A 22,410-nucleotide genomic window follows, 5' to 3' on the forward strand; every position below is an offset into this window, starting at 1 on the left:
CAAGCTCTACTGGCTTGGCAGGCCGAGCAACAACGGACTTTGCAGGACTTTATTTCTGCTATTAAAGTCTTTTCCTTTGGAAAAGGAATGTGACTGTGAATATGCTTGATCTCAGCTAAAACGTCTTTTTTACAACACTGGAAAGATACTGGAGAAGGAGGGAATGGTTCACTCAATTGACTTGATGACCTCTTATATTTACCGTTTTGGTGGTTGATAAGCTACAGGAAAGACTTGGAGTGCATTTTTGGAGTTTGTAAGCAACGCTGATGATCTGCGAGATCAGAATGTGTGACCGAAGGAATCACCCCATTGCCTTTTCAGCAGAGCAAAGAGGTCTTACAGCTGCCATAAATGGGCAGTTGAGGATTCCCCAGGCATAGGGAAATCCCTGATTGGCATAACAGGCTCTATGCCATCTCCTCACAGGACTCCCTCCTGACCCATTCCCCTTTAGGAGACAGTGCAGAGAAGGTAGATGGAGTATGCTGCACTTCAGTGATCCTCATATGGTGAAATGGATCCTAGGAAGATGTTAGAAGCCAGCATAAATTAGAACGGTTTTGAGGGTTATTCAAGGAGGTGGACGCTGGTCGAACTACTGCTGGAGGCCAAACTAGCTCTGCTTTGGAGATTGGGAAAGTGCAAGCATAGCATAAAGCCCTCCCATGGGCTGCAAGTCCTGCATGGCTCAGAGCCTGAGGATCAGGGCTGTTGGTTCAAGACCGCTAATGCTTTAAGAGGCTTGATTCAGTGTGTGTGGTGGTCTCATGTTGGACCTCAACAGACTAGACTAGAATTACGGCAACCATTTCTTCAAGTAGGCATGCCAATTAGAATTTTGATGGTTAAGGGACAGATTTTTAAAGGTAGGCACCCAACTCCCATTGGCTTCAGTTGAATTCAGTGGTAATTAGGTACCTAATGCCTTGTAGCTCTAATTGTTTAAGCACCTAAATTTGTGTCCTAATTTACAAAAAGAAAAGGAGTACTTGTGGCACCTTAGAGACTAACCAATTTATTCGTGAGCTACAGCTCACTTCATCGGATGCATACCATGGAAACTGCAGAAGACATTATATACACAGAGACCATGAAACAATACCTCCTCCCGCCCCACTCTCCTGCTGGTAATAGCTTATCTAAAGTGATCATCAAGTTGGGCTATTTCCAGCACAAATCCAGGTTTTCTCACCCTCCGCCCCCCCGCCACACAAACTCACTCTCCTGCTGGTAATAGCTCATCCAAAGCGACCACTCTCCCTACAATGTGCATGATAATCAAGGTGGGCCATTTCCAGCACAAATCCAGGTTTTCTCAAACCCCCCCCCCCCACACACAAACTCATTCTCCTGCTGGCAATAGCTCATCCAAACTGACCACTCTCCTTACAATGTGCATGATCATCAAGGTGGGCCATTTCCAGCATAAATCCAAGTTTAACCAGAATGTCGGGGGGTGGGGGGGAAACAAGGGGAAATAGGCTACCTTGCATAATGACTTAGCCACTCCCAGTCTCTATTTAAGCCTAAATTAATAGTATCCAATTTGCAAATGAATTCCAATTCAGCAGTTTCTCGCTGGAGTCTGGATTTGAAGTTTTTTTGTTGTAAGATAGTGACCTTCATGTCTGTGATTGCGTGACCAGAGAGATTGAAGTGTTCTACAGACTAACACGGCTGTTACTCTGAAACCTGTCCTAATTTAGGTGCCAAAGTTTGAAAATTAGAGCCAAGTCTATAGAGGTCTTTAGCTCACTCAGGATTAAAGATGCTATGCAAATCTAAGTTATTACTGACTGAAAGAATACAAGTGATGTACAATTTACCAGTGATGATGAAATATTCTTTACAAAGGCTTTCCTTTCTCCTCACTCCTCACTGATTTTTTTTATTATTATTTTATTCGTGCTGATTTCTTTGCTCGTAGATTTCTTATTTCTTATTTATGTGCAGGCATTTCTATGGCTCTCATTCCGTAGTATCTATGCTTCGATCTCCATAAAAGGTGAATAAAATGAGTTTTAAAGAGGCTTCTTATATAAGCAAACCACCACACAAAAGTCATGGAAATATTTTAAGAAAAGCTCACCAAAGACACAAGTCTAGCATTGACCCTAGAGTCTTATATGCTGCCAATGAGTGCATTGTCAACAAGCCACAGGGGTATACTGTATGAACAGGCAAGAAGTGATTGTGATTTAGGTTCGGAATCCATTGTAGATTCACTCCAAGGTGACTTATGCATCTTTTGTGTATCAGAAATGTTTAAGCAAGTCACGATCTTTCTCCTATCATGGAAAAGAAGGTAGCAAAATGCCTGTGATTAGGGATAAGCAAAAAACAGGACCTCTGTGTCTCCCTTTCTCTCTGTATTTATCCTGGTGAGATAATTTGTTCAGCCCAGACTGGAACCATTTATACAAACACGTGGCCATTGTGCTTTGTGAGGTTCAGATTAAACAGTGTTGGGAAGCAAACTACTCTTGATTTTGTAGAACTAAACACAAAAAGCATCATTTTGCAAAACCTGCAAAAATCCTGGTTTTGCCCATCTATGATAGTCGGTGTCCTTTTCACAGGACCAGTAAATACAATTAACACCTTTTACCACACTGTGGGTTATAGCTCATACTTTAGTGCTTGTGGGTAGAATACCCTATGGCCCCATATTATCAAGATACCTAGACAACTTGCCCAACTTTAAGCACAAGTGGTCTCATTTAAGTCAGTGGGACTACTCATGTGGTACATGCTCAGACACCTTGTTGAATCAGGGCCTAACATTGTATGCTGACCACATGCATATTTCTTGTACTGTTGATTGAAAAATGGCTGCTTAATGGCTGTATAACATAGGAATTTTGATGCATTTAAATTATAGAATATAGATTCTTCATATTAATCTTGAATTTGTCTATTTGAACAGTATAAACAATCAAGTATTGCACCTATCTTTACCTGGTTAATAAGTAAAACTAGATTTTCTGTTTTAACAGCACAACAATTTTTAAATCACTTGTTCTCAGGTATTGTTTGAATTAATGAAATGAAGATCTCTCTGGCTATAGTTCATCTTTTCTCTGAGATACATCATTGCTGTATCTAATCTGTACTCAGCTATGATGCTATCACACTGCATAAAATAAAATCTCAAAGGGAATTTTTTATGGAACTTTGCAGTATTTGCAAACTGAGAAACTCAATGTTCATGACAGTTTTTGTATTCTGCAATATGCATTGCTCTAATTCATATGTTAGTAAAGTCTTCAAGGAGAAAGAATCCCAATCAAGGTTCCAAAGTACTATATAATAAAGCTATACAATTTATTAATTGGTAAAAAATGTTTAATTTGTTCAATAATCTTTAATCTACCCCATCTTTAGAGTGGTTAATATTGAAGTATGTTTTCAAGGACTTTCTAGCTGTCATAGATATTTTATTCTATAATAAGGATTATATTGCATGTAATCCTATGAAAAGATACTGTTATTAATTTGAAAATTGCTACGGAGTTGTCAAGTATTTAAAACCTAAATTACTTATTGTCTTTCTTTCTGTTTAGCTAATCAGATATAATATCTTTGAAGGGAAAAGGAGGGAAGTTTTCACTGTAAGACAACAAACTGTTAATATCGGAGTTGCCTTTCTTTTAAAGTTCTACTATGTCTGGTACTTTATGAAATGATAAATTAATGGCTAGCACATAAAGAGGCCTAATTTGTTGAGGAGAATTCTCAGATGCAAGGAACTTGTTCTTTAAAGCTCTAGAGAAATACAGTGCATTTATCAGCTTTGAGTGGATATCATTGTGTTTATAACAGAGTGGAGGCACCATGCAATTTTGCTCTTGAAATTGGTTTATATAGATGACTGGTTGCTGTGAAGTGTATGTCAGAGTTCCATGCAGCTGTTATGAAGTAGTACAATTGTCATTGCTTCTTACATGGTTGTTGAGAAGAGCTTGAGAGCCCAGCTCAGTCAGCTGTTGAATAGATAACCCAACACAGTTAACGTGGCATACATTGTAAAGAATTACATGCCTGCTACAATGAGCTTTGGGCCTTTGGTCTAGATAATAATCCTGGTGGGTGTACCATGTGTAGTGGCTGTCTGATCACTCAGATATGACTGACGAAACATAAAGAAAAATGTCAGTCGACTGAAAAAAATGCTACTGTAAGTTTGTTTAAGGTTCATGTAAACGGCTGTGGTTTTTTATTTAACCCCATGTCTACCAAAGACTTTGCTGTCAAGCTGAATGTGTATCTATATGTAAGACGTGGATGAAATTCCATTTCAGATTACACTGAGATTTGTCAACTATGATAAAAGCGTTGGCCATCTCTTCTGATTACAGTGGCCTTGTCTTCTCATTTCACAGCAAACAAAGTCCTTGTGTCAGTTTACATTTGCAATGTGTGAACCTAACAGTACTAAAAAGGATAAGCGTTCACGACTTTTTAAGTGCTATGGCATAATTCATTTCATTGAATTGCAGCAAACTAAAATAATCAAAGTGGCAATATGGACTGAACTGGAGAAGCAGTAATTAATACTGCTATCAAATTAGAAAAAAATGAAAACAAATAAAGATGTGCAGTGTAAAAGCTAGACCACTGTTTGCCATTCAAAGGAAGCTCAAACATTGGAAAGATTAATACATAGAAATAAGGTTTAGGTGGCCTTAAAGCAGTGACAAATGAACAAAGTCAAGGAAATTTAGAGCTAAGGTTGATGCTACTCAGAACTCCTGAAGTTGTGCCCAGTTAGTGAAACACATATTGCAGGATACTGTTTTGCACTAATTGAATACTATAACTCCAAATACTTTGTCTAGCTATAAAAGATACAGCATCAGCCGTAACTTTGATTTGTATCAGGGATCCAGTTTTTCAAAACGGTGTTCCACATTTCACTTATTAATCCCTCATTTACATATACTGCTAGCCCCTTATGAATGCTGTCACCTATTTTTTATTGCTGATGAGAAAAGGAATAAAAAAACCCCAAGCCCTAGTTTTTAAAGAGAAGTGCTGTGTGTAGTCGGGGGCCAAATCCTGTTCATTGTACTCCCCCGAGAAAGGTCTCAATCCCATTGAGTTCTGCTCATGGGCATGAGGTGAGTGAGCAAGATAGAGTCCAGGGAGTTTTCATAACTTGTGCTATTAGTAAACTGTAATAGCTCTGATCATGTAATTGTGTACTTAAACCTCTCTCTTTAAAACATCTCTGTTGTTGAGTTTTTGAAATGTGAGCTGTCTGGGGGACAAAGAAGACTCATTCACAGATGTTTTTAATAGTGTGTAAATATCAGTTTAGGAATATATTTTATTTGCCTGATAAAGTGAGTACAACATATAGTTTAATAATATCATTTGAGTTCTCTTTTCCCTTTTTATTACTCACTTGAAAGATAAAAGCCCTTGGAGAATTCCACATTTCAGAACTTCTAAGAAGGAGGCATTGGATGGAATTGGTTACAACTCCTCTATTGAAATCATTTATGCATGATAGTATGGCACATTCAGTGCCATGTGTTATAGTGGACACAGGACTGTCTCTGGATTATTTAGAAAGAGCAGTTTCTGTGAAATTTAAATCTCCCTTTAGTAATGCTTTGCTTAGCTTTGCTTTGCTTAGCTTTCTTTTCTGGTAGTCAACAGCTGGGGGGTTATTTCATATACCCATAATCCTACCCTGCAACATCTGGATATGACACTTGCATTTCTCCTTTTATTTTCATTTATTATTTAAAAATTAAACCAAACTCCTAAAAATTTCCCAAAGCTTTGGAATAAGAATTTGTAGTAGCATCCATGTCCAATTTTATTGCTTTAAAGACAATTTAGAATTGAGTTAAAAGAGGAGAATCTAAATACTGAAACACTCCTAACTTTGCAGTTCTTACATCGACAGGGTCCAAAAACTTTGCTCACATGACAAGTCCCACTGAAGTCTATAGGATTACATACGAGAGTGAAGCATCCAGAATTTAGCCCTGCACAGAACAGTTCACATTTGTTCCCTTCTCCCCTACCTCCTCCAGGGCTCTGCTATCCTTGAGAAACACTGCTCTGTCTGACCACAGAGTCCCATCCTGGGACTTCCATTCCCTCATCGGTCACTTCTGCCGGGTCTCTATCCTGGCTGTGTTGTCTAGGGTTCCTATTGTTTTCCCCTTGAGGTTGTGGTGACTCCCCTTTCTTAGGGTCCACCCCCATAGGGCCTTGCCCTCTCCCTCCAGGTTCCTCCCTCTTACTTTCTCTGTTGGTCTCGTCCCCGTGCCCTCTTTCCCCTTTGGGGCAGGGTTCCAATCCAACCCCAGGATCACAGTGTAGGGCAACCCCTCCATTACTCCCACTCGCTTCCAGGCAAACCTTCCCTGAACCTCCAGGGGTACCTGGGCCATGGGACAATACTCCCCATCCCCGTCGATGCATTCCACCAGCATCCTTTCTCCAGGTATAAGCCAATGCAACTTTACCAAGCGCCGCTGCATGAGGGAGCGGGCTGAGGCCATGTCAACTAGTCCCCTCTGGGGCTTTCTCCCAACCCGCATGGGGAAGGTGGCTACCCCATGCCTCTTCTTCTGCCCCATAGTCCGTCACCGGGCAGACATGGCTCTTATGCCGCAGCTGTCCACAGCGCCAGCATACAAGCTGTCTCAGGCGGCCAGGGGTTCCCTTGTGCTCCTCCCGTAGCTTGTCCACCAGCTTCCCAGTGGGGTGTTCACGGGGTTTCTTGCCTCCCTCTGCGTCTCACGAAGTCCGATGCTCCCTCAGGGGGAAGTCTGCCTCTGCATATTCTTCCGTCATTTTGACTGTGGCTTCTACAGTGCCAGGATGATGTCACCGCACCCAGACCCGCATGCTATCAGGGAGGCACTGCACAAACTGTTCAAGGATCACCTGATCCATGATCCGCCCCACTGTTTGGGCATTGGGCTTCAACCACCGCGTCGCCCAGTCTGTCAATTTCTGGGCGAGGGCCTGGGGCCGCATGTCCCCTGCCCACCGGGCCACCTAAAACTTTTGCTGGTATTTTTCCAATGAAAGACCCAGGCGGTCCAAGATGGCTGCCTTCACCATGTAATAATCTCTATCCTGGGCATCCGTCAGGGCCAAATACGCCGCTTGCACCTTCCCAGTAAGATATGGGGCTAGCCGCAGGGCTCAGGTTATCCTGTCCCATCCCATGCCCAAGGCCACCCTTTCAAAGGTGCCCAAAAAGGCGTTGGGGTCGTCTGTTGGGGCCATCTTACAGAGGCTGAGGCCCAGGGGGCCGGTGCCATCTCCCCCTGCAGGACTCACTATTTTCCGCAGGAGCTGCTGCTGCACCACTGCCTGTTCTTTGAGTCTTTTGAAGAAATACTATTGTTGTTTGGCAGCACTGCAATATTCAGATTATCATCAGTTTTACAATATGTACCACTGTAACCTGGAATACGTGTGTCAAGCCACATTCCTAAAACTTATGGGGAGAAATCATGCAGTGAATTCAGACGTCTCCAGCATCAACCTGGAAGGCTCTATTCCTAACCTACACATCTGGGGCTGAATTCAGGGGACACGGAAAAGATGGCATAAGTAATTCATAAAATCAGTGTAAGAAGCAGAGGAAGTGCAGGGTTGTAGCAAGAAAGCAAACAGGAAAGTGTGAGAAGGTGTAATTTATAGTCCCCTTAGTGTGGAAATTACTCCACTGTGGAGGGATGAATGCCACAGAGAGTGACTTTCTTCTCCTCTCTCCTACCATACTGCCTAACACCATCACAGCCTAATCCACATGGAGCAGCGGGAAGGGGTTTCCACTGGATGACGGTAACATGTTACTTCCACCTCTATATGTGGCACTTCTGGGTTTGGCCTTCTATATTTTTAGATTTGAATCCTTTCTGACTATAAAGCTAGAACAGCTTCACTGCAAATCCATCAGTTTTTTCACTCATCCCTACCACTTTAGTTCTGATGGAAGTGGAACATCTATCCAATAAAAAATAATATAATTTGTAGGCGTACTTTAAATTTAATTTTGTCCAAGATAATGGCCAGATCAGAGTACCACATAACCTCTCTAAAATTTACCCAAAATTAACATTAATATTTTTCTTAATTAAAATTTGTGTCACATTTCACATACAGCAAATCATATTTATTTACTAACTTTTGTGAAAGACATCAATTGATTTGACTCATAAAAAGCCAATAATTATGGTACCCTTAATCTTGAAGTCCATACTGGCTTCATGTTATGCTGCATTGCATATAGTTATACTTCATATTATACCTCCAATCTGATACAAGATCTTCCCCAGATATAAGCCCTGTAATGGAGATCTGACTTGGCTCCCAAATCCTCAGTCCCCACCCATTTCTAGTTCATGATTTACTCTTCTCAATAGGGGACAAAAGGCTAAAGCTTAAAATATGAAATTTGGCATGTGTTTGGGGCCCAATCCTGAAACCCTCCCTCATGAAAATAATATGATTGATTTCATTGGGACTACTTATGTATGGATTACTCACCTAAGTAATGCTTGCATGTCTGGGCCTCTGAACTTGAAAGGTCAATGGGGCTTTTCGCATTGATGATGTAGCAATTTTGTTTTTAAATGGGGAAGATTGTCATATGCACAGTGAGCTATTTTCATATGACTTCTACTTAAACCAGTTATTTCTGTCACAAACAGTTGCTACATACTAAATTATACATCATCATTATTCCGTGTAGCTAACTTGCCACCGTAAAACCAATGTTCATATAAGGCAATTATTGTCCAATGGCTGAGGTTTTTCAAACCCAAACAAGGAGTTTGAACACAAAATTTCCATTTGTTTTAAAAAGAATTTGGCAAATCTGAAAATCTCATCCGGTATGATGGGATGCTTTGATACAATCTTATTCCTGTGATTTCTTAATCTGTCTGAGTCTCCCATGTCTGCAATGAGCCTGTCCTCACCTCCTCTACAATGTCTCATGAGACCCTCCAGTTGGTTCCACTGATATCAATGACAAAACTCCTATTAACTTCAATGGGGTCAGGATTTCACCACTTAACACCCTCTATGGTGTTCCTTCAGAATACCTCACCAACCTTCTCTCTCCAGGATTGGCCTCTTCTTCATCCCTTCACACCAGTGATATCAATAGGCAGCCAATGAGCTGCTTATCATTTGCTTATGACTTCCTTAGTAAGTAACTTACTGGCAATGCTTAACTGGTAATGAAAGAGGTGCTGGGGCTCCAGTACAAATTACGTACTGGCTGAGTGGCCAGAAAGCAGCAGCTGCTGGCTGGGCACCCAGCCCAGCTCTGAAGCACAGCAGACGTAAAGGTGGCATGGTATGGTCTTGCCACCCGTATTTCTGCACTGCTGCTGGTGGCGGCGCTGTCTTCAAAGCTGGGCAGCCGGAAAGCAGCGGCAAGCCCCGGCACAAATTAAGCACTGTTCACTGGATCTTAAGTTCTCGCGATAGCATCAGCTATGATTGAGCTAGGATGCTGCCTAAATGGAGTAAAAAATGAATGCACATGGGAGTAAACATCACAAAGTCGATAGCTTTGAGCTTTGAACTCAAACTGGACAGTGGATTTTCTTTTTATTATGCCACCTCACTTAAAGGCAAAACCTTTGTGTTTAATATGCCAACCACTGTATCTGTCTGTAAGGTCAGCAACGTGAGGCGCCGCTTTGAATCAAAGCACAGTAACTTAAATGCGGCCTATCTTCCTTGCAGTGTTACAAAACATGAAAATCTGAAGTCTTCGTATCACACTTCAAATGTCATTTTCAAATCAGCAACTGTACAGGAAAAAGCAATTGCTGCTTCTCTTCGGACAATGCTGGTACTAGCTAAAAAGAAAAGGCTTTTCCTGGATGCCAAGCTTGTGAAGGAGTGCATGATGTGAATGCTGGAGCAGCTTTTTGCGTGAGATAAAAACAAAGATGACATTGTGAACTGTGTGAAGCAAGTTCTCCTCTCTAATTCCACAACAGGGCAAAGATTGAAGGTAATTTTCAAGGATTGTTTGTCAGCACTGCTTTCCAATTTAAAAAATGCCAAATTCATGTCTCTTGCAGTGGACAAATCAAGTGATTTAAGTGACTATCACTGTTAAATTTTATGACGATGAAATTTTCAAGGAAGAATTTTTGTGCTTAATACCATTAGAAACCTACACCACAGGAGAGATCATTTGAAAAAGTAAAAGGCTTTTCTGAAAAAAATGGTTTAGATATGCAGAAAGTAAACTTGCTTGTTACAGATGGAAGTTCCTCCATGACAGGGACAGAGAAGGGCTTTGCTTCACATTTGGCAGCGATATACTTTCATTAAATACACTTCACTGCATCATTCACCAGACTGTCCTGTGCGGTAAGTTGTCTGGGGACTTGAAAAAAAAATGGGTATTATGATGAGATTAGTGAACTACATACGCTCAATGTCTAGCTTGCAACATCGTCTTTTTAAAGCCGAACACAGTGACATTCGCTGGTTAAGTAGGGGGCGCATGTTAGAGAGGTTTAGTGCACTTCAAAAAGAAATAATAGAATTCCTTTCATATCACCACACCAACAAGGCTTGTGAGTTCCTAGCATTTATGAATGTTGTCCCCTCTATGTCACAGGTAGCTTTTCTGTGTGATATTACTGGTCACCTGAATTCCCTCAACTTGCAGCTCCAAGGCCATGCAAGCAACGTTGGGAATCTGTTTGAAAAATTGTGTGCCTTTCAGAGGAGTCTCAAAATCTTTCAGACTTAACAGGAATGATGTTGAACTTTCCCTCATTGTGTGTTGTTGCTACAGATGAAACTTCTATGAAAATGAAGCAAGAATTCCTAATCAATCTCGCTGAAAATTTTAAAATGCGATTTGAGAATTTAAAAATTCCAAAGAATTTGCTTTTGTTTGTTTGCGATGTGTTTGTTGTCTGTGACGATGGACCTTCCCCTTCTGAAGCAAAGGACATTTGTGATTCAGTTGACGAAGATGCCTTTCAATTAGAAATTGTAAGGCTCCAAAGCATAGATGTCTTGAAGGCAAAATTCAGAGAAGTGGGACTTTGTGATTTCTGGGCTCAATATGCTGACCGGTTTCAGAATAGCCAGAATCTAGCCCTCTATCTTTTAATGATGTTCGGATCAACATACCTCTGTGAATCTGGGTCTTCTACCGTGAACATTATAGAAAACCAACACCACGTCACCAGTGCATTGGATGAGCATCTTCACGAGTGCATGAGCCTTGCCCTGTCCTCCTACAAACCACTGTTCACAAAGCTTGCCAGAGATCATTAATGTCACCTCTCCCATGAAAGATTGCCACAAACACAGGTGCTAATATTGATTTATAAACTTTGTTAAAATATAAAAACATTAATACTTATGTTGTAATCTAGGTCAGCTGAAGTTTTTTGGTTTTGTTTTTTATTTTGTCAGCCTTCTGTGCAAATGCCCACCTCTTGTCATGAAATTCGCAAATTGGCCCATGAGTAAATCTAATTGAGTATCACTGCTTTACATAGTATGATAGTTGGTGTGAGAGACTTTTACTGTGCAACCCCTGACCTTTGAAACTACTTCGCTATCACTCTTCTCCATACCTCTCTAGGTTCTTATATTGGCATCCATCAGGATAACAGTCAAGCACAATCTCTTCATCAGCTCTCTTCTTAAAAGCATCGAACAATGTATCGCTTCCCTTGTCTATTGCCTTTACCTCTGCTATCATCATGTGTTATTTTCACTTTGTAATTGTCTTATACCATAGCTCTCTGTAAAGTATTTTGGACAATTTTTATAAAAGAGGCTACACAAAATAACTATGTCTTGTACTGTTATTAATTTGTAATAATGTAGTGCCTAGGAGCCCTAGTCATGGATGGGTAGTCCATGGTGTGTAATCAATAGTATAAGCACTTTCCCTACAGCCTTAGTATCAGAACTCATCTTTTAAAAGAAACTATCAAAATAAACATGTTGGTCTTTGTCATGGGAGCATCTATAATGAGCCATGACTAAGCACAACAGGCAGACTGAGGCCATAGCTCAGAATTTACTTTAGTTTATAGCTTTGTCTGCAAACCTCATTTTACTTTAATTTAACCTTTTCTAGTTAATTTATATCAGTTCAGCTTGCCAGCCTGTACCTGCCAAATAGATCATCCTCAATCATATGTCTGATGTGGAAAGGTTTGCTCTGTTTCTTCTCTGTAACCAATATACCTAATTAAAGTCTTTAAAATCTTTACTCTGACAAGATTGGACAGGTATATGAAAAGAAAATGAAAGAGTGTCATTCAGCTATCACAGTCAAACTGCCTTTCAAATCCACATCAAAATATTGCACCTGCTAAAAGTTTCTACAATTATCACTCTTTCACCCACTTCTTTCCACATCACCGAGAGCTCATATTTTGGACAACCCTTTTATGGTCTTGATCTCAGTACATACAGTGATTTTGCTATGTCCATCATATCCTTCTGACTGTAACATATTTGGTTAATGAACATAGCTCATAGGATGGGAAGGGAAAGGGAAAGTAAATATATAAAGTGCCTGTAATAAATGATTAAATTGTCCTCCAGGAACATTTTGCATATGAATATAAAGTTGTGATTAATAGGTTATCTAACACATTAACAAAGGCTCTTGCAAACAGAGTCCAATATTACAATATTTGCCAGCCGTTTTGGTTTTAAATAGAGCTATAGCAAACTCTTCACTGGAGTTCCAAATTCTGGCCAACAAGGCCATCAAAGCTTGTGAGATTGCTGCTTTTCACCCAGTAGGCTTTTTCTTCATTGTGAGCCTAAATGCTTCCATTAGGCTCACGATTAAGAGTGATTTTTAAAAAATGCAGAAAACAATGTCCTGTGCCAATGAGAAATTGAAATTGCTCTATAAGCAAGTCACAACATTACTGAAACAAAGGTGACATCTGCAACATAGTGCAAGGACTATGATTTTATTCTGAACCTAATATTCTTTGCTATTTGTGAGAGGAATGTGAGACCAGACTATTCTGCATGAGTGAGAAAGGAAACACACACAAGAGTTCAAAACAATGAAAAGAACACTTTTCCTTTTCATTCATAAATTTCAAAATTAATTTAGCTTTCATGGAAGCAAGAAACTAGAAGCCTGGGCTATGTAATCATCCCTTGCACAGCTGTGCCATACACACTTCAACTCTCATCTACAATATCCTCCTGATCTCACAGTCCTATGCCCTTAAACCAAGAATGAATGTATACATCCAGGTATTCTGAATTTTGGAGAAATTCAGAATTAAATAAGCATACTAACTTTGAAGTTCACAATCATCTCTAATTTACACCATCAACTGTGAGAAAATGTCTGATAGTTTTTGAGATATGCACAAACAGGGGATGACGATGAGACCACTTAACTCACTTCACTGATGATGTCATTTAGTAGTTGAACTCAGAAAAGAGATGAAAAGAGTTGTAAAAGAGTTGTAAAGCAATAACCCTATCGTTCCATCTAAGCATTACAGACACTTAGAACTAAAGAGAAGGTATCCATATACAAAACATCCCCCACAACTATAAATAATTAAATATATCATATTTTGACTTGATCAGGTGTTTATCAGCCTCTACTAAGCACTTTATAAGTGCCCAATTTTTGTCTCATTTTAATTTACATCAGCTTCTCTGGAGAAGTTGGAGAATTTTATTTTTTAAAGCAAGCTTGTTTGGCAGGCACGTTTTCCCAAGATCACCCAGCTTTAATTTAAAATTTCAAAAGCCTTGCATTTAATCCCTTGAGCTGGCCTGGTACCTTGCACCATCTGTTCTGTGGTTTTGTTATAACAGCAAGCACCTGCAGAGTTTTGCAACATTTCAAGCTGCCTGTGGACAAAAATCAAAATAATTATAATTTTCATAAACCAAAGACTTACATTCAGATGCCACAATACCATCTAACATGGATTTTTGAAAACAAGTCTCTACAATAAAGAGTGTTTCTTATGGATAAGAGTATTTTGTTCCTTTTGTTATAGAGTGAATCAGTCCATTAGTCTATAACCAAAATCAGTGTGGAATTCTAACACTCAGAAATCATCCAGTTGACTCGCCCTGATAAATCCATTTTCCTGTTATACAAGGACTGGTCTTTACCCGATTTACACAGAAGTGTCCATTGGGTTAGCTGTAAATAAGATGGGTTGTGTAACAAATGCTACAGTGTGCTATGTAACTCAGTCATACATGGTCTTGTTTTGCTAATGGAATGGGCACTTTGAAAGTCATTTTACCCTCATCTTCATTTCTTTTTATGTCAATGATCAGAACTCTTGGGCTTTGAATTCCTCATGGCAGCAGAGAGGATCCCCATTCACAGTGACTGCAAGACTGAGCATTATTAGAAGAGGAGGAAAATGGCCAGCCCATTTCCCATTGTAATTGCTAAGAGAGATAGTGCCATGTGGTTATTGCCACATGAGCCAATGAGCATGGAAAACCTATAGTTTTGAGTGCTATCAATCAAGAGATGTCTGCACCACGTGTGTGTATATAACATTTTCAGCTGCATTAGACAAAAAAAATCTCTTAGCAATATGATGTTTGTTTAATCTTCATTAAACAGATCTCTTCTTATCGATAAATCCCTCCTTAGGGCACACTCACTAATTTTATACACAACACCTATATCTTACAGTCAACAAAGTGAATTTGCACTCCAAATTATACACAACAAAACATACCATTAATTTTCCTTTATCATATTACAGGTCTCAGCCTGTAGCTATACACTGTCTGGTGTCTTACCGGGGTGAAAAGTGTGATGTCATTACTGTGTAAGTGAATATTTTGTAAATTTGATATTTGTAAATGACCTCTAAAGTGCACACTTGTATGAAATGAACTGAGAGTTCTATATTGGCTGGTTCAAACAGGAAATCCCCAGGCTGAGCCAGGAACTTGCAGTCAGTTGGGCCATGGTTAGGCAACTGCAAAAAAGTAAACTGAAGGCAGTATTAAGAATATTGTTTGTGTGGGATAAGTTATATGTTGACATGGGTGATCTAGAAGAACTCCCTAGATAACAGTCTCCCTAGGATAGAAGTAGTAACAGTTCCCAGGTGGCCTTCTGGACACTGTGAAACTGGTTCTGTACATTCCTCTGCCACAGACTTCCTTGGACAAGTCACTTAGTGCTTTCCCTACCAGACTCTCTCATATTCTTTCCTTCTCACTTTGGCAGAAGAGTTGATATTGCCCTATCTTTGGAACAGTTACGCCCTTCCCGAAGCCTCTCTTCTTCGTCTCTGCTGCAGTGCGAGAGGGCGAGGCTGCAGCATTGTACCCTTCCAGCCTCCAGGATTTTAGCTAAGTGTTGATGCATTAACCTGCCCACATTGAGTGCCAACCTTAAGGAAGTAGAAGGGAGAGCAAGCACTTGAAAAAAAGGCTCTTGTGGAAGCGATGTGCACAAGAGACTGTGGAAGCCAGAGCCAGTGCAAACATAGAGGACATGGTTGTGGATGGTCCTAGACTGTGAGGATCCAGTGATTTGAGGGTCAGGAGTAACCCAAGCACTGCACCTCAATTTATCCCCTGTAAAATGGGTGATGTGAGATTAAATTCATGAGTGTTTGTAAAGTGGTTTGCGATCCTCTCATGGAAAGCCCTACAGGAGTGCAGATCACTATTATTATTGATTAACCAATTGCATTTGGAACATCTTATACGCCACTAAGTCTTCTATGTAGCAATTATATGCTATTTCTAATCACACTTCTGAATTCTTAGCAGGTCTATCGGAGCAGGACCTACAGCTTGCCATACAGCTGTGGCATCTTGCAGAACCCAAGTACTCAAAAAGGTTTTTGTTCTGGTTTGTGTTTTTTGCTACAGGACACATTCCATGTGGCATAGTTACAAATTTTGGATCTGAATATCTCTTGACAATATTACTGGAAATTGCATGCAAATCTATTGTTAGTTGGATTAGATTGCCAGTGTGGGGTGAAAAAAAAATCAAGCCTGTGATTTATGCATCAATAATTCCATCATTGATGGGCTTAAATGCATACATAATTTTCCCTCCCCTGTTTTCAATATATTTTAATAGAATTCCAATAGATTTGAAAATGCCTGTTACTTTCAGTTGTTCTGGGTGATCTCTGTGGTCTCCACATTCCTAATGCTACCTCACATGGGTAAACAGTCCTCATACAATCTTTACCTGCCTCAGGCAAGAAGACAGTGATCATGGGGGGAGGGATAGCTCAGTGGTTTGAGCATTGGCCTGCTAAACCCGGGGTTGTGAGTTCAATCCTTGAGGGGGGCCATTGAGGGATCTGGGGCAAAAATTGGGGATTGGTCCTGCTTTGAGCAGGGGGTTGGACTAGATGACCTCCTGAGGTCCCTTCCAACCCAAATATTTTCTGATTCTGTGTTCTCTTAGATCATGTTCATCTGACAGTACTTTGTCCAAAATGAAGAAACACGAAACTCTCTTACCTCCCTTTCACTCCCTGCATTTGTGCATGGGAGACCAGGCTGGGTACAGTCTCTTCTGCTGCCCTTCTGAGCTGCTCACTGGGCTACAGAAGCCTGCACATGATCAGAGAATCACTGTAATCAGGAGGAAGGACATAAAGAGACAGGCACAAAACACTAAATAGCTTCACTGCTTAAAATCAACACTGTTTTACCAGATGGCTTTACACCTTGTTAATAACTGTTTCCTCCTTGGACAATCACACTCTCCTAAGAGGTTCTGACAGCTAGGAAGAGATTAGTTTAGTCACTGACTTCCAATGAAATTATTTAAAGAGCCTCATAGACAAATTATCTTTTAATGTCTCTACTTACATTAAAGTCTGAGGTCTAAATCCTTCTGTTACCTATCGGAGTGTGAGGAGAGGGAGTGATGGAACTCCTGCTCCTTTTAAAAAGAGCAGTTTCACCCAGGTTACATTTGTTCCACACCACAGTTTATCTGTTGGGTGGTTGGAGACAAGCCCACAACTCCTAGCTACCTACCTCGCACTTTGGAGGTGCCATGGGGGTATGGTATCTGGGCACCCCTTCCTAAACTGTTGTGTGCTGGATCTGTCTTCTGCACTGCTGTTGCACAGGTGCACTGGGGCTGGAGGGCCGGCAACACTCCCTATGTACTCTTTCCACCCATTGCATTCACATAACACAGAGATGGATTTTCCCTTGAGTTTTCAGGAAGTGACACTTAAGTTCTCTGTAGAACTAATACGCAGGAACTGTTATAGGTAATTAGCATCCAGACAGCCCCGTGCTACGTATAGTTCATTATGTAACAGGACTCTTCTATCTTCATAGAGGGATTGATTTTATTAGTGTACCATTGTTGCCAATACCTATTATCAGTTTTCATTTCACAGACAGTATTCAAAATTAGAAGCATAGAAACCTGCCCCTGTAGCCAGAGATGGTTACAGTTTGATAGTACAAACTAAGCATGTACTTGAATGCAGTCACAGTTACAATATGCGTTTCAAAAGACTGGCATTGTGCCAGCTGTTAGACCAGAGAGCATCACCTTTCACAGCCCTAAGTCCAAGGATACCTGGGCTCAGTTCCATTTTACTGCCTAGCAGAGACAAGTTAAGATAATTTCAGAGCTGCCTGGGATCAAAGATAAATATAACCAATGCCCCACATAATATCAGATGGAACATAAGAGAGCACAGAACACTAAAATGCAGACCATTAGAAAACTATTCTGGACACCTGTTGTGTAGAAAGAAATTATTGTGACAAACAAAATTAACAAAGGGTACTTTGGTACAGGCTGGCAAAATAATGGTATGTGGTCCCTTATTCCCTTCCCTCTGAATTGACTCTTCTACCCCTGTTAGGTTATTGAACTTTAAACCCTGTGCTACATCAAAGGAAACCCAAGAACAAGAAAATAAAATATACCTAAATCCAATTTAACAATCATAGTAGCTACAAAGTCATCTACGGGGTCAACATGAAATAGGCTTCAACAAACTTAAACGTGAACCGTATCAAAATGACAAGTACTGGAGCAAAAGAAAGGAATATGCTTTATTGGTACATTACTTCACTGGGAAGCCATAGTGCTAAATCAGAGGCTTCCCTAGCATCAGCTGATGAAAAAGCCTCTTCAGTTATAGATACATTATTTGTGTGCATCCTCAAAATAACACTGAGTTTGCCAGGGAAAAATAAGATTAGCTGTGACCAAATACCTCAAGTTCTGCTTTACATCTCAGAGTTAAGTGAGTCTCTTAGAAGTGCTGGGGATGTCATTAGGTGTAGATGAACAGATCTGGATAAAATAAGAATGCCTAGATCCCAATCCTCTTTTAAAAAATCACATTAAATTATGTCCAAACTTTTGGGGTAAAATCTTGATCATACTGAAGTTAATGGAAGTTTTGCAATTGATGTAAATGGAGCCAGGACTTCACTCTTGAGCTTTACAATCATTCTTCATTTTTGATTTTTATTTTGCATTTAATTTTCCAGGCTCCTTCCTAGATCAAAAGGAAGAAGTACTGGAAATTTGAAGAAGAAAACCTGTGTTTGAATGATTTTTCCATCTAACTTTGCAGACCCAAAAAGTTCAGCTGGGCTTTGAATAAGCAAACTTTTGGATGCTAGTTTGAAATTAATCTCCAAACATTCTATGGTTCATGCAGTGCATATCGTTGGAAAAAAATTATCTAACTTTCACATCTTCATAAAATGGATCAAATGCTGTCTCCTTGCAGCTCCTTGGATCTTGTTACAATCACATACCGGGACATTAGGAACTATTATTGAACATGAAGACTGTGTTGACTGTTGCTGGATATTTTAATGTGCAATGGAAGAGATTTCAACAATAAGAAACTAACGGAGATAGTGGGACCACAAGCCTATGGTAGTCTCACTATATGGACCATATACTAATAGGAAAACACAATTACTCTAATGTTCTTCCCCCTTACTTTTTTCTTTTGTGGTCTCTTTTGTGGTCCCTTTTGCCTCTAAGTGCTTATTAGCCTCAGTAACAAGTAAACTGTGACCTTTCACTCTTATCTCCAAATTCACAGCTTTCAAATTTGTCACAGTTAGCTGAGAATTTCTTATTAATTACTACAAGGTGTTCTAGAAGGAGTCTAAGTGCTGCATTATCAATTTCATTCCCATGAGGTAGCATCTTGGAAAGTCTCTAAAAACTCACATCATTAAGAGTGTTGTTTCTTTCTTAACTTTTTTTTAAATGAAGAAAAATGGCAAATTTTATGGAGCAACATTTCATAAACATATTTTATTGCCCAGTCAATAAAATATTACCTTTGAACTATTACCTTTGAACTCCAGGAGGACGGGTGAGGTCCCAGAGGACTGGAGAAGGGCAAACAAACATAGTACCTCGCTTTACAGAGGGGAACGAGGATGACAACCTGGGAAATTATAGACCGGTCAGCCGAAATTTGATACCCTGGAAAGATACCAGAACAAATTATTAAACAATCAGTTTGTAAGAACCTAAAAGCTAGAAGGGCCATACGAAATAGCCAGCATAGATTTGTCAAGAACAAATCATACCAAACCCAACTAATTTCCTTCTTTGACAGGGTTATTGACCTAGTGGCTGGGAGCAGCAGTAGACAAAATATAACTTGATTTCAGTAAGATGTTTGATATTGTCCCACATGACCGTCTCATACTCATACTTGGCATTGGTGAGGCCTCAGCTGGAGTATGGTGTCCAGTTCTGGGTGCCATGCTTTAGGAAAGATGTAGATAAATTTGACAGAATCCAGAGGAGAGCAACAAAAACAATAAAATGTTTAGAAAAACAGACCAGGAGAAAGGTTTTTAGAAGAGGCGCATTTAGTCTTGAGAAAGTAAGACTGAGGCTGGACCTGATAATAATCTTCAAATATGGTAAGGACTGTTATTAAAGAGGCCTGCGATCTGTTGTTTTCCATGCTCAATCACAGGCACTGGTTTCCTCCCTTCCCCGGGGGTGCTCAACCATTGCTCTGCCCCTTCCCCCAAGACCCTGCCCCCACTCCGTCCTGCCCCATTCTGCTCCCTCCTCTGAGCCTGCCCTGCCCTCACCCCCAACAGTGCCTCCTGAACAGCTGATCACGGTGGTGGGAGGCATGGGGAGGAGCTGATCAGCGGGGCCCGCCAGTGGTGGGAAGCATTGTGGGGGGGAAGGGGAGGAGCTGATGGATGGGGCTGCCAGTGGGTGCTGAGCACCCACTATTTTTTTAAGGGTGCTCGAGACCCAGAGCACCCACAGAGTCAGTGCTTATGTGTCTAGTGACAGTACACAAGAACAGCTATATTACGTCAGACCAATGGTCTAGATAACCCAGTATCCTGTCTCTGACAGTGGTCAGAGCCAGATGCTTCAGATGGAATAAACAGCGCAGCACAATTTCAAGTGATCCATGCCCTGTCATCCAATCCCAGCTTCTGGCAGCTGGACGGTTAGGGAAACGTGGAGCACGGGGTTGCAACTCTGACCATTTTAGCTCATAGCCACTGATGGACCTATACTCCATGAGTTTATATAATCCCTTTTTTTTTTTAAACCTGTTATACTTTGGGCCTTCACAACATACCCTGGCAAAGCAAGTTCCACAGGTTGACTGAGTTGTGTGATGAAGTACTTCCTTTTGTTTCTTTTAAACCTGCTGCCTATTAATTTTATTGGGTAGCCCCTGGTTCATGTGTTATACGAAAGGGTAGATAACATTTCACTATTCACTTTCTCCATGCCAGTCATGATTTTATAAACCTCTCTCATATGTCCCCTTAGTCATCTCTTTTCTAATCTGAGCAGTCCCAGTCTTTTTAATCTTTCCTCATATGGAAGCTGTTCCAGACCCCTAATCATTTTCATTGCCCTTCTCTACATCTTTTCCAGTTCTAATATAACCTTTTGGAGATGGAGTGACCAGCATGCAAGGTGTGGGTGTACCATGGACTTATATAGTGGTATTATGCTATTTACTGTTTTATTAGCTATCCCTTCTCTAATGTTTCCTAACATTTTATTTACTTTTTTGGCTGCCCTGCACACTGTTTGCAAAGAACTATCCTCAAAGACTCCGAGATCTCTTTCTTGAGTGCTAACAGCTAATTCAGACACATCATTTTGTATGTATAGTTGGGATTATTTTCTCCAGTGTGCATTTGCATTGATCAACACTGAATTTCATTGGTCATTTTGTCACCCAGTCACCAAGGTTAGTGGGATCCCTTTTTCACTCTTTACAGTCAGCTGTGGACTTAATTATCTTGAGTAATTTTGTATCATCTGCAAATTTTGCCACCTCATCTCACCCCTTTTTTCAGATCATTTATGAATATGCTGATCAGCACAATCCCAGTACAGATCTTTGGAGGACCCAACTATTTATCTCGCTCAGTGTGAAAACTGACCAGTTTCTCTTCTATCCTTTCTACCCTTTGTCTTCTATCTTTTAACCAGTTACTGATCCATGAGAGGATTTTCCGTCTCCCATTACTGCTTAATTTGCTTAAGAGCCTTTGGTGAGGGACAAGGTAGGACAAGAAGTAATGGGCTCAATCTACAACAAGGGAGATGTAGGGTAAATATTAGGAAACACTTTCTAACTGTAAGGGTAGTTAAGCACTGAAATAGGCTTCCAAGATCTGGTCTACACTGGTGGTGGTGGGGGGGGCAGAATTGATCTAAGTTATGCAACTTCAGCTACGTGAATAACGTAGCTGAAGTCGACATACTTAGATCTACTCACCGCGGTGTCTTTACTGTGGTGAGTCGACAGCTGACGCTCCCCCGTTGACTCCGCCTGTGCCTCTCACTCCGGTGGAGTACCAGAGTCGACTGGAGAGTGCTCGGCGGTCGATTTATCGTGTCTAGAGTAGACACGATAAATCGACCCCTACTGGATTGATTGCTGCCCATCAATCCTGCAGATAATGTAGACAAGCCCCAAGAGAGGTTGTGGAATACCCATCACTGAAGGTTTTTAAGAACAGGTTGGACAAACACCTATCAGTGATAGACTAGGTTTATTTGGTCCTGCCTCAGTGCAGGGGGCTGGACTTGATGACTTCTTGAAATCCCTTCCAGCCCTACATTCCTATGATTCTATAGCTTATGAGATGCTAGGAATCTTGGAATACCTCTAAAGAAACAAAGAATTTCCACTCAATGTTTTAACATTAGAGCTTTACCTTGAAAAAAGGAATCAAGGAATCAATGGTAGCTTTGGGTTGTTTTCTTTTTTAACAGCTATTTCTAAAACCCAACATATTTCATTTATATCATCTTAAATGTTCTGGAACTTCTACTGTAGGGAAGCTTATAGTCAGTTGAATTCATTCTGCTGTAGAATGCTGTATAGGTGCAGATCTTCTGGTTTTATA

This window comes from Lepidochelys kempii, chromosome 11, assembly GCF_965140265.1.
Source record: "Lepidochelys kempii isolate rLepKem1 chromosome 11, rLepKem1.hap2, whole genome shotgun sequence".
Lineage (NCBI taxonomy): Eukaryota > Metazoa > Chordata > Testudines > Cheloniidae > Lepidochelys > Lepidochelys kempii.